The 15,486-nt window shown below is 42.4% G+C and overlaps 1 pseudogene; it reads right to left on the reverse strand.

Annotated features, from left to right (window-relative positions):
• Positions 1-777: 777 nt before the first annotated feature.
• Positions 778-13,766, reverse strand: LOC121486955 (annotated as a pseudogene).
• Positions 13,767-15,486: the final 1,720 nt, after the last annotated feature.

Below are 15,486 nucleotides of genomic sequence, written 5' to 3' on the forward strand. Positions count from 1 at the left end.
CTCCTTTTTTTAAAAAAAGTTTTTATTTATTTATGATAGAGAGAGAGAGAGAGAGAGGCAGACAGACAGGCAGAGGGAGAAGCAGGCTCCATGCACCGGGAGCCCGACGTGGGATTCAATCCCGGGTCTCCAGGATCGCGCCCTGGGCCAAAGGCAGGTGCCAAACCGCTGTGCCACCCAGGGATCCCTCACCCTCTCCTTTGAAGCTACAGCAGCCACTGACAGTTCTGGCCTTGTGGTCCTTTCTAGGAGGGGCTTCAGAGGAAGGTCTTTAAAAAGGATTGATTCTGATTAGCATGAGCCTTTGCCCTTTGACTTGAAGGCCACAAGCTAAGGATGGCGGAGTGGAAAGGTAGACGTATGGGGGGTCCCTGGTGGAACCATGGAGACAGCATTCCAGCCTGGTTCGCACACTTCCAGGCTTGTTACTTTGTAGGAAGAATAAGCCCTTTGTTTCAGGAAGCCACTGTTTTCTCTTTGTTTTTGCTTTAAATATTTCTTTGGGGGACGGGCTATCACACTTCTCAATTAGGAGAAACATTTTACAGTTTAGAGGTCTTCTTTTTTTTTTTTTTAAGGTTTTATTTATTTATTCATGAGAGAAACACAGAGAGAGGCAGAGACACAGGCAGAGGGAGAAGCAGGCACCACACAGGGAGCCCAATGCGGGCACCGGATCCCAGAACCCCAGGATCACCACCTGAGCGGAAGGCAGATGCTCAACGGCTGAGCCACCCAGACCTCCCTCTTTTTTTTTTTTTTTTTTTATACACTTTATCATGCCATGAATTTGTAGGGAGTGGGCTTCAGCAGCTTAAGCTCCTTTCTGTTGGTTCTCACAAAGTGTGCTTCTTGGATGGAGCCACCAGGCACTTCAGTTGAACCCAAGTAACTTCTCCTTGGCTTCCTTCTTTTTCTGGTCATTTTTCTTCAGAGGCTTCAGCAATCTATCTCTGCTCTTAGAGTGCTTAATATGCTCACTACGCACATCGATTCTCTTGGCAAGCCTCCTGCCCTTAACTTGTTTGTTTACAGCAATGCCAACAGCATGCTGGGTACCATTGTAGACTTTTCCAGTTTTGCCATGGTAACGTTTGTGGGGCATTTCATTTTGAACAGTGTTCACTCCCTTGATGGCCACCGTATCACCTGTCTTGTACACTTGCATGGATGCGGCTGGAAGAACAAATCTATTTTCCAAAAGGCCTAGAGAACATATAGCCGGAGCCCTTCCTCTTTTCTTCTTGTTGGTCATCTTGGTGTGTTACTGGAAGATGGAGGATCTGGCTAAAAGGCTAACCCACTGTTTTTTTGTGTGTCCTTTATTACATTAACCCTATAATTTATCATTTCTTTCACTTTATGGAACTTAGCCATTTTTATCTTTGATTCTAGTATATTCTAATCTGTTGTACATGTATCTGTGACCAGGCCCTAAACTTCTTGAAAGAGGCAAATTACCAGCGGGTAGGAACACAGTCTCTGGAGTTCCATAGCCCTGGCATATTTGTTAGGATAAGTGGTACCAGTGGGATAGCAGACAAAACTCAAGTTCTCTGTGGCTCCATGCAATAGAAGCTTATTGTTCACACGAAGCCCTTTCTGGTGTGCACTGTCATTCAGGGAGCTAGGCTCTGGCTGTCTCATAGTTCTTTATTGCCTCGTCTCCCCAAAGCGGTTTTCCCACGTGCACCGTTAGGAACTTGGACAGATATAGCTACTCATTAGATTGAGCTGTAAGAAACTGATGATGTTTGAACACAAAAATAGCCTACAAAATGGCAGTTTCACATGATTCTGCTTAATTCTACATGTGTGATTTTAAGCAAGAGACTCTAAATCCATTTCCTCAGCTGTAAAATGGGGTACCAATACTCCCTCCCTCTAGGGAGGTTATACAGATTAAATAAGAGGATGAATGCAAAGGACCTAGTAAAGGGTCTGACACATAGTAGGTGGCTCAAAAGGCTAGTGCTTAGCTCAGGCTCTTTGGCACATACTAGCTACTCCTTAACTATCTTTAAAGAAATTGAGATACAATTCACATACCATAAAATTCACCTCTTTAAAGTGTATAATTCAGTGGTTTTTAGTATATTCATAGAGTTGTGCAACAATCACCACCAATTTCAGAACATGTTCACCATCCCAAAATGAAACCTCATATCCAATTAGCAGTCACTTTTTTAAAATTTTATTTATGATAGTCCCACACAGAGAGAGAGAGAGAGAGAGAGAGAGACAGAGGCAGAGACATAGGGAGAGGGAGAAACAGGCTCCATGCACCGGGAGCCCGACGTGGGATTCGATCCCGGGTCTCCAGGATCGCGCCCTGGGCCAAAGTCAGGTGCTAAACTGCTGCGCCACCCAGGGATCCCTAGCAGTCACTTTAATTATCTTCTAACTGCTACTCCAGTCCTGGATTCAATCATCTTTTTTCCTTAATATTATTATTTATTAACTTACTTTTAATTGAGGTATAGTGGACACACAATGTTACACTGGAATCAGGTATGAAACAACATGATTCGATAACTAGATGTTATGCTATGCTCAACCCGAGTGTAGCTACCATCTGTCACCATCCAAGGCTATTACAATACCATTGACTGAATCCCCTGTACCTTTTATCCCTGTGACTTTATTTATTTCATAATTGGAATCAATTATTTTTTGAAAGAATAAACTTTGTTGAGAGTACCTTGCTGAGAGTACTTGATTATAGGACTCAGTATTTATTAATTTTAATTCCTATAGAGTTAAATAAACATTACTTGTTTATTCATCAATTGGGAGCCCAATTTCATGTGTGTGTGCATGTGTGTGTTAAGTGTATATAATCATGGACATCTCACATTGAAGCTCAGGAAATCAGATTCTCCTACACCAGAATCATAAAAAAGACAAAGATAACAATAACAATAATAACACGGGTAACAATCCTGGCTGTGTATTTAGGAAGACATGAGGAAGTCATTGCGATGCTGTGCGGCTGTGGGGATCTCTACCTCCAAGTCTGGGAGAGAATCATGGGAGAGAGTGGAATCCTTCTCGAATGCAGTGACCTTCTTCATACTCCTCCGCTCTTGGAGCCTCAAGAGAAGAAACAGAATCAGTGTTTAGGAGGGTGCCTAGAAAGTTCCTCAGTTGTATTTAATTTTTTATTTTAGAGCACTTTACAAATAGCACTATTTTGGGCACACACAAAGCAGGGCAAGTCAAAGTGAAATAGTCCTTCACAGCTAAGAATGTCTACTTTCCACACCTGTCAGATTGGACAGGATGTGTCACTGGGGGAGTTGGCTTGATTCTATTCAGTCACAGCTGTAGAAGCAGATGCATTTTTGCCTACTTTACATTCTTAAAGAAAGGTCATCCTGGAAAACAACCCACTTGAGTATTTACATTACTCTGCATGGTGGATGGTTTCAATAGTTAATCACTGAACTATATTTATTTTGGAGACGGTTCATTGCTCTGATTTCGAAACAGTTCTGCTGTTGCACCTGCTGTGGCTACCAGTGCATTGTTCCGGCTTGGGTCCTTCCTTAAAAGTGTGAGCTGCTGTCACCTCGGAAGGAGCAAGAAATACTGTGCCACTGCATGGAAATCAAAATAGTTCCATTATTTTAATTTCTGATGCCTAGGAATGAACAGAAGATACAAGAAAGAAATCTTTAAATGTGAATGTGACCAATTTGGTGATAAAACACTTTATTTTATTTTATTTTTTTAAAGCTTTCTTTTTTTTTTTTAAGATTTTATTTATTTATGAGAGACACAGAGAGAGAGAGAGAGGCAGAGACACAGGCAGAGAGAGAAGCAGGCTCCATGCAGGGAGCCCCACGTGGGACTCGATCCCAGGTCTCCAGGATCACACCCTGGGCTGAAGGCAGGCACTAAACCGCTGAGCCACCTGGGCTGCCCCTGATAAAACATTTTAAAAAATGAATAATCAAAATAAAACTTGCAGACCAAATGGAGGAACAAAAGTGAAAATAATAACAGCCCATGGTGGGTCAGTGGGTCCTGCCAGCTGGTTACACAGTTGTCTGGAATCACATGGAATACTTAGTTCGACTGCTGACAGAGCAGGCAACTGAGAGGCAGAGAGGTGAAATGACTTGCCCTCGCCCTATTCTGGTGGATATCACGATTGGTCTCTGCACTCGGCTGTTCAGCATTCTTTCTGTCACCCTATACAGCCACCATGTGTCAATTCTGAGTGACAATAACACGGAGTTTGGGCACCTGTAACTCTTACCTTGAATTCTGCAGGCTTAACACTTCTACTTAGCTTATGAAGTCTGGAGCAACCCTGAGTAGGTTTGGGAATCAAGTAACAACAAACACCACCCTTGAGAGCATGGACTATGGGTTGTGCTTGATATTTGGGATGCAGGCAGTTGAGATCAAACTCTGGCCCCTTTACTCACACCAGCTGTGTGATGCTGGTGTCCCAGGGTTGCCTTAACAAATTATTACAAACTGGCTGGCTTGAAACAACAGAAATGTATTCTCTCACAGTTTTGGAGCTAGAAGTCCAAGATCAAGGTGTCAGCGGAGTCATGCTACCTGTGATGGCTTCAGGGAAGAATAATACTTCCTTGCCTTTTCCTAGCTTCTGTGCCTTCCAGCAATCTCTTGGACATTGGCTTGTAGACACTTCATTCCAGTTTCTGCCGAGGTCATCACATGGCTTTCTTCTCCATTTCTCTGTATCCAAATCTCTGTCTCTTTTCTCTTATAAAGACACCAGTTCTTCGATTTACAGCCTGCTGTAATTTAGTATGATCTCATCTTAATTGGATCACATGTGCAAAGACTCTATTTCCAAATGAACATTGTACATCCACAGGTACTAGGAATAAACCAGTAAACCAGTTTTGGGTCTGAATAGCAAAGAATTAATAAAAATTGCATAAATAACCTAAATAGATGTAAATTTGTGTAGTGTGTTTAAAATAGGCAAGTTTTATAACAAAACTATACTGGAGAAGAACCACTCAGTTTCATAGAAGACATCTCATCTTAAAAAAAGACCTAGGGATCCCTGGGTGGCGCAGCGGTTTGGCGCCTGCCTTTGGCCCAGGGCGCGATCCTGGAGACCCGGGATCGAATCCCACGTCGGGCTCCCGGTGCATGGAGCCTGCTTCTCCCTCTGCCTGTGTCTCTGCCTCTCTCTATCTCTCTGTGACTATCATAAATAAATAAAAATTAAAAAAAAAAAAGATCTAGATTTTCTGGGAAGAGACATTAGTAATCTGAGAATATACTTTTGCAGAATCTAATGTGGTAAGGGGTCTCCAGAAGTTTCTTTAAAGGTAAACCTTGAGCAATGGCGAAGAACAAGAAAAAGCAGAGAAGTAAAACAGCAGAGTTGTTGAAATTGCTAATGGTTATAACAGTTGAAGTTCTTTTAGAGAATAAATAGAAAAAATATCTGGAGAGGAATCATTTACAATGACTTTTAAGTCATTTAAATTTTAAATCATTTAAAATTGTTCATTCATGTTTTCCATTAAAAATAATTAAAATAAAGATGATGTCACTGATTTCTTCACCTTGCTATGTCCCTCTGTGTGTAGGTTCCTGTTTTCCTTATTTGGCTTTTTTTTTTTTTTTTTAAGGTTTTATTTTTAAGTAATCTTTACACTCAGCATCGGGCTGGAACCCACAACCCTGAGATCACAAGTTGCACGCTCCACTGACCACTGTCTGAGCCAACCCCTCCTTATTTTTTTCTATGTTTCAGTCTGACATAGTTAGATATGCTTCTATGTAACTCCAAATATTTAATTTAATTAATATTTAATTTAATTTATTTTAGCTTTCCAAACTATTTAAGCTTGCAGTCTAGGCCTAACAACCTAGCAGAAGTCACTGAAGCACATATGTCCACCTAAAGTGTTATTAAAAAGTAGAACTTTTAACAAACAGAGAGAGATACCAGAATCTATATATCTATCTTGATTCCTCAATCATAGTTAAATGTTTGAAACTGGAAGTAAGAAGTTGACTGCTTTTGAACAACATGTATTTACTAAAGATAGAGTGATGTAAAAAGACCACAATTCTAAATGAGATAAAGTAGCATTGCCATGTGGACCCTGATCTGTAGGTTTCTGTGATGGTCCAGATCCAATATCCTACATAGCCACCCTGAACTCCATTATTCAGAGGTATTCACTAGATTAGTTGGGTTTCTCAATGCAGGCATCACTCAGCCCTTTGGTCTCTGGTTAAGTGGCTTAACAGGGCTGTGGCAGATGGAGTTCTTGTTTCCATAGTCCAGAGACTATGACAGTATTTGATTGTCATTTCAGTCACTATGCTACCCTGTTGGCCGATATGGCTCATGCTGCGTATAGACAGTCTTCCTAGGGTGTGATGGCCAATCAGCCAGGTAAACACGAGGGTTGGGCCCTAGGTAAAGAGGAAAATGCTTGGATTGGATTTTCTTATTGGGTTCTTTCTTTCTTTTTTTCTCTATTTCTTCCTTTTTTTTTTTTTTAAGATTTTATTTATTTATTCATGAGAGATACAGAGAAATAGAGAGGCAGAGACACAGGCAGAAGGAGAAGCAGGCTCCATGCAGGAAGCCCGATGTGGAGCTTGATCCCTGGACTCTAGGATCACGCCCTGAACCAAAGGCAGATGCTCAACCGCTGAGCCACCCAGGCATCCCCTCATATTGGTTTCATTGATTATCAAAGGCAACATAGGATGCATGTTAAGTATGGAGCCCTCCCAAAAAGTTTGACTAAGCAATACAACACCTAAATGAACAGTCCTCCGTGGTAGTCTCCTTGGGAGGTTATATACTTGTTCAGTGATACCACATTTATGCTGGAATACTTCTTCTTTTTTTGAGGGGTGGGGGTTGCCACCAAGGCCAGTTAGTCATCCATATAAGGATATCATTTTATTATGAATGTTTTAATGACTCATATAATCATGGATCTGAGACTTCTTTTGCTCTTAACAAATAAAAATTGACCTCAAATGCTAAATATTTCCCGTCACCAGGGACAAATAAAAGACCATGCTTTAAGCTCTGACAGCTATTCTCAAAACAGAGTTCTGAAAGTTAACTCTGACCAATGTCAGAGTCATTGTGATAATCGCATAGCTTCTAAGAAGACTTCTGAAGGGGAAAATATTCATTTGGATGTAAGTTATGGCATATTTACTAGAAACTACACCATTTTATAGGGTATTCAATATGTCAGGTATAGGTAGTAAGAGGAGTTACGCTATTCACCCAGTAAAAACGGTATGTATATTTTTGTCATTATAAAATGCAGTCTTCTATAAAAGGTGATGTAGCATTTCTAATGAAAGTTTGATCTAAGAATAGCTCTACTACCAAGTTCGGAAAAGTCACCCTAGGGGAAAAAATGCTTAGCAGTTTGTATTTAAATAGCCTCCTTAAATATATTCCTGTTACTCTTTGCATATGACCTTACATATAATTTATATTTATTTATAATTACTTGAGTGAGAAGTATTAAACTTTGGGAACTATAAATTATTAACTTTTTAATGTTCTACTATGAAAGTTAATTTCAGCAGATAAATAGGGAAAAAAAAAAAGCCTGTAGTACCCTGTTTGGTAGAAGAAAATTCGTGTGAGAAGGGCATAGCCCCACACATTCAGGAGCAAACACAACCCTCCCTCTCACCCCACATTCCTATCAGTTTGTCCATTTTGGTCTCTAGCTGTCCACAGAGGAGGAATTTTACTCTTTGCTTTTGATTGCTGTTGGCTTTTTTTTTTTTTTTTTTAATTGATCTGGTGTTAGGTCTCCCTGAAGCCAGGCCTGCATGACATTGGGTGAATATTCTTTTTTTAAAAAATATTTATTTATTCATGAGAGACACACAGAGAGAGGCAGAGACATAGGCAGAAGGAGAAGCAGGCTCCCCATGGGGAGCCTGATGTAGGACTCAATCCTGGGACCCTGGGATCAGGATTTGAATCAAAGACAGATGCTCAACCACTGAGTCACCCAGGTGCCCCCACTGGGTGAATATTCTCACTAGTTCCTTCCCTCCCTGTCTCTAGATCTAAGTTCCCAGACTCTTAGCAGGATAGGAAGAGGAGAAAGAAAACTACTTTTTCAACCTTCCTCAAAGCCTGTGAAGTTTTTTCTCACTGTTCTTCCTCTGAGGGATGTAGCTTGTAGCTAGTGAAGATAGATATTTCCAGTGTCTCCTCTTAGGGAGAGGTTGCACCACCCTGTCGTGTTGTACCCTCCTCTCTCTTCCCACTTGCCCAGCATCCTTGCACCAAAGGGTGCCCCGGGCTCACTTGCACTTCTTTCCTCATCTGCATGCATGATCCAGATGCCCCCCTCCTAGGTGTTCCTGAGACCTCTAGATGTCCAAAGACCCCAATACTTTAATATTCAGATGAATGGTTGTCACTTCACTTGCTGCAGGATCTCCAGTAGTCTTGCTAAGTTGTCTAAAAATCTTCTGGAGGTCTAATCATTCTGTGCTGTAGTCTGGTTCCCTATTTTAGCCTAGATCCTCTTGACCAGGGAGGTTTTCTATGATTGCGTTTCAGTCACTATTCATTCCATCTAGTGGCAGAAACTTCATCCTGGCCAATTTCAGGTTAAACCCCTGATTTCTCCCCTTCCTACTTTCTCCCCTTCTAAATTCTGTGCAGGGGTGGGGTGGGTGGGCTTATGCTGCCAGAGCATCAAGAATGGTGGTGGTGGGATCCAGCCTATTTCCCCCATCTGCCCATGCAAGGTCTTCAGTTAAGAGTGGTCATGTCTGGTTCTTGTCTTTCTTGCTTCTTCACACTGGTGTTTGTTGAGATGTCCTTTGTTCTGTGCAGTCTATTCCAATCACGGCTGGTGGGATCTCCTTGCCCTGACCGCAAGGCCTCCACAGATCTCCTCGTTGTCAGCTCCACATCTGGGCAACTCTTGGCAAGTGAGGAAAACATTCTGCTGAGTCCTGCGGCACCTTGGTGGGCCCGGGGAAATGAGTGAGGCTGGCGTAGGCCTGCCCTTCTTGGCACACAGACGTCCCTACACCATGTGGGGTACAGAGGACTTCTGCGAGCTTTCCCACCTGGCTAGCAAGTCCCTGGTTTGCTTTGCTCTCAGATCCTCAAATTCTCTGGGGATCTTCCCCCAGGGCTGGTCTAGAAACAGGGCACAGGAGTACTTCTCAAAGACACCAAAGATAACTTTTATCTTATTTCTCTCTGGCTCTCCCTTTCCATAATCTGGAGAACATCTCCAGGGGGTTGGAGTAGGAACAGAAAGAACAGGATTTGACTAATTACCTATTGTTTTAAATCTATAATTTATGCCTGGAATCCTAAGATTTCATTTAAAAAAATTTTCCCCTCTTTTTTATTTTATTTTTTAATATTTTATTTAAATTCAATTTGCCAACATATAGTATAACACCCAGTGCTCATGCCATGCCATCAAGTGCCCTCCTTAGTGCCCGTCACCCAGTCACCCCATCTCCCCACCCTCCTCTCTTTCTGCAACACTTGGTTTCCCACAGTTAGGAATTTCTCATGGTTTGTCTTCCTCTCTAATTTTTCCCTGCTCAGTTTCCCTCCTTTCCCTTACCCTCCAGCTCCATCTACATCGAAGCAAATGGTAGGTATTCATCCTTTTTGATGGCTGAGTAATATTCCATTGTGTATATAGACCACATCTTCTTTATCCATTCATCTGTTGAAGGACATTGTGGCTCCTTCCAGTTTGGTTATTGCAGACATTGCTGCGGTGAACCTTGAGGGGCAGGTCATTTCACTACATCTGTATCTTTGGGATAAATACCCAGTAGTGCAATTGCTGGGTCGTAGGATAGCTCTATTTTTAACTTCTTGAGGAGCCTCCACACTGTTTTCCAGAGAGGCTGCAGCATCTTGCTTTTCCACCAACAGTGCAAGAGGGGTCCCCTTTCTCTACATCCTTGCCAACATTTGTTGTTTCCTGTCTTGTTCATTTTAGACATTCTTACTGGTGTAAAGTGGTATCTCACTGTGGTTTGGATGGAATCCTAAGACCTTAAAAGTCAAAAGCCCAGAACACAGCCCAGTACTCTGCTTTAATATCCTGCTCCTCATGGAATGCTGTAGCTGGGGAAGTGGGAAGTCAGGAAAGGGTAAGGGTCAGAAAGTGGGAAGTGTGGGGAATGGGCACTACTCCAGGTAACATTTCAAAATAATATCTTGCCGCCTGAACAAATCTTCTTCTGAAGTTTTGGAAGCAATGAGTAACAGAGGTGTTCGCAGGGCAGTGCACGGCAGGGAATCACTGAAAAGTCCACCCCTACCCCCTCCAGGGCTCTAGGAATTTCTCCCATCTGTCTCGTCGTCCTCAAGCTCTGATCTTCCAGGGCAAATAAACTGGTTCCCTCACTCTTTCTTTTCTCTTCTCATCTCTGCTCCCCAAAGCGCCTCCCTTTCTGTCTACCTACAGATACTCCAAATTCAGCTCAGTTTGTATCATCCACTTCTTCCAGAGCAAGACCTGGAGTGAGGAAGGGCCTCCACAGACGACGTTCACATCCAAAGATTCCAAAGATCCAAAAATCCAAAGATTCCCTCTGGGATTTTTCCTATAAAAGGAACAATTCCCAGGACGCTTGGCTGGCTCAGTCCAAGGAGCTTGTGGCTCTTGATCTTGGGGTTGTGAGTTTGAGTCCCACATTGGGAATAGAGATTACTTACAATAAAGAAATAATTTTTTTTATAAAAGGAGCAATTTCCCACCCCGTTCTGTACAAAGGTTCATGAATTCACCTCCCTCCTATTATTTGAAAACAACCACAGTCCTATTTTGCTGTAAATAAAAAAAACTTCCTTCCTCTTTCACCTACATGTAAACATAGATTTTTATTACTGTTTTGAATTATATGCATATTTTTTTAAAAAGTGGAAGTCACTTATTTTCAAGGATTTGCTAACAGTTTCACCAAGTTTCAAAACCCAAGAAAACAGCCAACTACATTTGCATGCAAAGCCTCACATTTCCCTGCTTCTAAAAATTCATACTTCCTTAACAGTTCTCCTCCTCCCAGAGCTCAGAGAATCGAAATCCAAACCGGCTGCAGGCATATCGCCCAGTTCGCTCAGTGACACAGAAACTGAATGAAAACTTTTGTTAAAGGGGGAGGGAATGGAGACACCGAGGACGCTGTATTTATATGTATTGGTGCTGGATTTACCTAGAATAGTAAGCAAGATTTTGAAGGAGACCAAATATGTCATTCCAGAATATGCCTTGAAATTGATATCAAAACTATTTTGAGCTAAACGTACTTAAAAAAAAAAAAACCCATCAGGTACAAGAATGACACTGACTATCCCCCCTTTTCTAACTAAATGCAGAAGATAAAACCCCCATATGGAAGATGTCTTTCCCAAACCAGAAGGAAAGTAACGTTCTTATCAAGACAGGATGTTGAGACTGAGAGAATTCTGTACAAATAGGCCCTGTTCAAATTCTTATCTTTCTTTAGCCTCCCCCACATAACTGAGTTACTTTTCCACAATTGCCTCTACTTCAACCTAATATAAAGGCTTGTAGGTTTTGCAACTACTTTGAGTCTTCATTTCCTTCTGTGGGCCGTAGTGCCAGGCGAAACTTGCATTAAATTTTTTTTGTATGCTTTTCTCCTCTTTATCTTATGTCAATTAAATTCTCAGACTCAGTGAAGACCCTAAGAGGGTAGAGAGAATTTTAAGCAGACTCCGGGTCAGTGGATAGCCTGTCATGGGGCTTGATCTCACGACCCCAAGATCATGATCTGAGGCAAAATCAAGATTCAGATGCTTAGCCTACTGAACCACCCAGGCGCCCCACAAAATATATATTTTTAAGGAACTAACCTGTAATTTTTGTCTACATTTAATCTTTTAAAAGTCAAATAATCCTAGAAGGGAAAGGGTCTGAAGACAGATGTTTCACTGGAGTGTTCAGACTTAGACGCAGCTTTTGGATTCAGCTTGTTCCTCAAACCCTTCACACAGGCCATACATACTCCCTCCAGCTTTTCCAGAGAAGATACAGCTCCCTTCTTCTGTGTGATGGGGTGGATGGGAACCACTGATCTCCTTGCTCCATATATAGTCCCAACCATTCCCTGCCCCCTCAACCCTTCCATGGCATCTCAGGCCTATAATTTTGAGCTTCTCTAGGATTCTGCAGCTACTTTGCCAACTCCTTTGCCATTCTTCTACCTGCTGTTCTTCTTCATGTTTTGAGATTCTGAACCATGTTTCCTGCTAGGGTGGCCCTGAGAATGCACATCTCTGTTCTACTTATAGGGAGTGAGGTTGACTCAGGGCCTGGTGATATCTGCTGAGTACTATTTTTTACCAAGTGTTGCTCTGCTGGGGTTGTGGCCTCTGCTCTGTCCTGGGTACTGTGTCCTCTCTTACACACTGAGGCCCTCGGAGTTTATTTTTTGGTAGTCACCTTGAGGCCGCACAATTTCACAGTGGTACCATAATCATAAAGAAGGAAGGTCGACTCTGTTTCCTCTGTATTTAATGCAGGCAAATGGGTTTAAAGCAAAGTCACTTGGACCCAGTGGGTTTAAGTTTAGAACAGCTCTTTCTTCTCCTTATTACTCCTGGTGGTCTCTCTGTTGGACTCAGACATGTGCACAGAGAGCTCAGCAGGGGCCGAGCCCATAGACAGTCACTTTGATATTCTAGAAATGTATCACTTCTTATTTTAGGAATCAGAGAAACCTCCTTGACAGTGTTTCTAGCCTCTAGCTCTTTTTTTCATTCTTCAACCCTATGTTCATATCATTCCAGACATTCCCAATCATTTTAACTGCCCTGGCTCAAAAATCTTCCACACTTCACTGTTTTTTTCATAAGGGATAATCCAAACTCCTTGGACTTCATTTAGGGCCTTTTCCCATTTGGCTTCATCTTACTTTTCCGAAGAATTTCTTACTCTTCCTCTGTGCTGACTCTACTCCAATTGATTGATACTTGTAATTTCTCAATGTGCATTAGTCATTTTGTGGTCACACCTTGCAGAGTGTTCCTCTTTTCTCACTCCACATGTTCTCTCTCATCCCCCCAGGTCAAGCTTAAGACTGTCTTTCTCTTCAAAGTGTTTCCAGTTTATTCCAATCTGGAGGCCCAGCTATCTGTGGAATTTTATAGTATTTGTGGCAGTAGCTGTCATTTGACAATTATACAGAGCCTTGTGCTATTTCATGTACATCGATATCTCAAAACACAACAGCTTGGCTAACACAGATCCATTTCTCTGGGCACAGACACCTCTGGAGGGAAGCTGTGGGATTCCTTGGCATTGATTAGTAATCATGAGTAAGGAAAAGGCAGAGGTGCTGTCTTGGATCCTGGAGAAAAGTCAGAACTGGGCCCCTGCAGCTCTGCAGAGCCAGCATTTCCTAGGACTTGGGCATCCCTGGCACTGAGCCTGGGTAGCTGTCATGTCGGCCATATCTGTTGTAGCCTCTGGTCTCTGATGGGCTTCTACATCAAGTGAATTTTTTGATCTTCACTCATCCGGGCCTTAGGGCCTTTGGTTTCTTTGAAACTCTCAGCACCGGGGAGCCTGGGTGGCAAAGTTGGTTAAGTGGCCGACACTTGATCTGGACTCAGGTCATGATCTCAAGGTGGTGAGATGGAGCCCGGTATCTGGCTCTGTGCTCAGCACAGAGACTGCTTGAGATTCTCTCTAACCTCCGCCCCTCCAGCTCCTGGGCTCCTCCTGCTTGCACATGTGCACCATCTCGCTCTCCCAAATCAATCAATCAATCTTAAAAAAAGAAAGAAAGAAAGAAAGAAAGAAAGAAAGAAAGAAAGAAACCTCCAGCACCAACATTTTTAGTCCTGCTGTCCCTTTTCATTCAGGTCCATGCCCAAGTAGTTGCATTTCATCCCGAATCATATCTAAATTAACCTCACCCAACAGTCTGTATGGCATCATCCTGTTTTTCTTTTTTTTCATAGCACGTATCTGAAAAATGTTTGCTTATTTATGCTGTTTCATGTGTTTACAGCAGCCCTATCAATCTTGTTTATTCCTGCATTCCCAGCACTTAGAATAGTGCTAACATATAGTAGGTGCTAAACACATGTTTACTGAATGAGTACATAAACTGGAGAAGGACCTTTGGACCGTTTCTTGCATTTGAGCAAAGAGAGTTGTAACTCTGTTGTGAAGAAGGAGGAGGAGAGGTTGGGTGGCAGAAGGCTACAACCAGAGCTCTGAACCCTGTCCCTTCTCAGCCAGCCCCAGGTTTCCAGGGAGAGCCACATTCATGGCTTTCAGGGCCTGGGAAGCCCAGTGATCCTCTAGTTACCCTAGTATTGAGTTCAGTACAACCACAATGCCCCCTACAATGCCCTGGGGCACTGTTGGCCTCAGGGGAACTCTGGTCAGCGGCCATAGTGTTGATGAGGGAGCTCCCCAAACTTCCTTTGGGTATGCAAGCTCTAGGCTAGCAAGCAACCATGCTTTTTTTTTTTTTTTTTTTACAAATTAAGTACTTGTTACCTTTTCAACTTTCTCATTGAAGTGTATCTTGTGTGTTGTGAAATGTACAAATATTAAGTGAAATCTTACATCTGTGTACACCTGTGTAACTGTCACCCAGACCAAGACGTATTCAGCATCCTAGCAGATTCCTTCTTGCTTGAAGTGATATCCCCTGAGGGTAACCTGACCTAGATCCCCATAGATTATTTCTGCCTTTTTTGGGGAACATCATATAAAAGGAATTATACAGTAAGCGTTTCATTTTTTTGAAAGTGGTTATCTAGCCTGACGCTGCATGAACGGGAAAGGGATAAGAACTTTTGCATTCTCCCTCCGTCTGCAGTAGTGTGAGTCAGGCAGCGGGGCGTTTGAATCGTGACTCACTCCCTGTATAACCTCCAGCTGCTTATTCAGCCTTGTTGAACCTTGGTTTTTCTTCATTAGGAAATAGAGTAATTAATTATTCCTACTTTGGAAAGTGCTTGTTAAGATGAGTAATGTATGCAAAGTGCCTCATGCAGTGCCTGGCACATAGTGGGTGCTTGATAAATGTGTGTTGGATAAATAAAGCTTTATATATATTCTTGGCTAGAGTAGGCATTCATTAAACATACACTCAAATAATCTCTTGGCCGTGTTCTTGCTTGTACTATAGATTTCTCTTGTCTTCTGCGAACTACCTCTAGGAATCAGTTTAAACATAAGGGTGTGTGTGGCCAAGGACTTCTGTCAAGATTTCTTATACTTTCTGGAATTAAATGTGTGACTTTGGCTTACTTCCTTCGGATTTTACAAACCAGAGTTAAATACTGGGGATGGGGGTAAGGGCCATAAAATGGGCTTTTTCAGTTTGGACATTTCACTTTAGTACAAGAAACATTTGGGCAGCCCGGGTGGCTCAGAGGTTTAGCGCCTGCCTTCGGCCCAGGGCGTGATCCCGGGGTCCTGGGATCGAGTCCTGCATCGGGCT

This window comes from Vulpes lagopus, chromosome 3 (assembly GCF_018345385.1).
Source record: "Vulpes lagopus strain Blue_001 chromosome 3, ASM1834538v1, whole genome shotgun sequence".
Classification (NCBI taxonomy): Eukaryota; Metazoa; Chordata; class Mammalia; order Carnivora; family Canidae; genus Vulpes; species Vulpes lagopus.